We start from the raw sequence: 1905 nt of genomic DNA, 5'->3' as shown, positions 1-1905 counted from the left end.
GCTGAGTCTTGAAGGCAGTCAGGCATTCTAAGAGGTGAGGAAGACTGAGGATCCAGGATCCTAAGGAGACACTAGAAGGAACTATTGCAGAGGGTGACACTAAGGCATGATTATCCATTTTACAAATAATGGAACTGAGATTGAGAAAGATTAGGTGACTTGCCAAGGGTCACCCAACCAATAAATAGTTATGAAGTACTATGCTAGATACTAGGGGCTAGATGATTGAAAAAAATGGAAGCAGCCCTATTCACAACCAGCTAGTAACCCTTAGAGGCAGAACTGGAACTCAGCACAGTCACAACCTAAAGCAAAGCAGCCTTTCTGCCCTCTCACAGAGCCTGTAGAAAGATGGGGATTTCTGTTTCTGAGATGCTAAATAAAACTTTCCTTAGGAGAGCCCTCCTTACCGGGCACAACTTTCTGGAGGAAAACATCCCCATTTTCAGAAGAGAATTAAAATGCAAATGGGCTTACCTGGTGTTTAATGAAAGAGAATTTGATTTGAATGCAGATCCCAAGCTGGGATGGGGGACAAGAAAAAACTTTAAAAGTTTTTGGCAAAACCATAAATGGTGCCTTCATTCATCCCAGACTGTGGAACTCATGACCATTGGACCTTGGACACACACGTCCACACACGTTCACATACATTCGTCTTCATATGTACATATTTTTATACACACATATATGAATACATATACACATCTCCACTGTTCTTTCCCCTTGTGGTACCATTGCCTGTCATTTGATAGGATGTCCAGTAGGTGGCGCTAGCCTCTTTATATTCCTGCCGGCTTCAGGGATCCTGGCACTTAGGAGAAAAGCACCTCGGAGGCTGGAGCCGAGGCTGCCTCTCTCCCGAGGTTTAAACGCAGCTTTCCCGCATCTCTGTACATCCTTGAGTGAAGTCAATCTGACCCCGCAGCCAGACGTGTCTAGTAACAAACTATCCCTTCCACGCCATTCTTGTTTGTATCTCTATGCCTGAATGCTGGTTGCGGCCACAGTTTCTCTTGGGATTCTCTGAGGCTGGCCACTGCTTAGGAAACTAAACAAATGACGGTCTCTGGGAATAACGGTCTACTGTCGTTCCCTAAGAAACGACGAAGATGGGCGTTTCAGAGAAACTGAGGCAGATGTGTAGGAACCGATGCAGAATGAAGTGAGAAGAGCCAGGAGGACAGTTTGTGGAATAACAATAAATCTGCGAAGACAAACCAACTCGGAAAGACTTCAGAACTCTGTTCAACTTAATGAGCAAGGAGGATTCTGGGAAATTCTTATGGAAACTTGCTGCCCGCTTCCTGACAGAAAGGGGAGGGATTCAAGGGACAGAATGAAAGATAGTTTTTGGACATGAGTAATGAGGGGACTTGTTCCTATTTATATATGTCTCTAGAGGCTTTTTCCCTTCCAATTTTTTAAGATCCTTGCCCTCTGTCTTAGACTCAATATTAAGTATTGGTTCCAAGGCAGAAGAATGGGAAGGGCTAGGCATGGGGGATTAAGTGACTTGTCCTGGGTCACAAATCTGAGGCCAGACTTGAACTCAAGACCTCCCCTTTCTATGTTTGGCTCTCAATCTACTAAACCACCTAGCTGCTCCCTCCCCCAATTTTGGGTGTGTGTGTATGTAGGTGAAAGTGGAAGGGGGACTCAATGGATTTATGTTGATTGAAAAAATTCAATTAGGTTAAAAGTATTCTTCTAGAGTACACACTTCACTTCAATCCAATGTGACCCAAATCTATTCAGATTCTGTTATGTGTCAGGAATAATACTGGAATTAAAAAAAAGTACTAAATACTCCCTGTCCTCAAGGAGCTTTCATTCTCTTTTGTTGGAGCAATTTCTACCCAAATAAGTAATTTGTAGGTTATTTACAGCTCATACACATGCACT

This window comes from Monodelphis domestica, chromosome 8, assembly GCF_027887165.1.
Source record: "Monodelphis domestica isolate mMonDom1 chromosome 8, mMonDom1.pri, whole genome shotgun sequence".
Classification (NCBI taxonomy): domain Eukaryota; kingdom Metazoa; phylum Chordata; class Mammalia; order Didelphimorphia; family Didelphidae; genus Monodelphis; species Monodelphis domestica.
Note: the sequence above shows the minus strand (reverse complement) of the source record.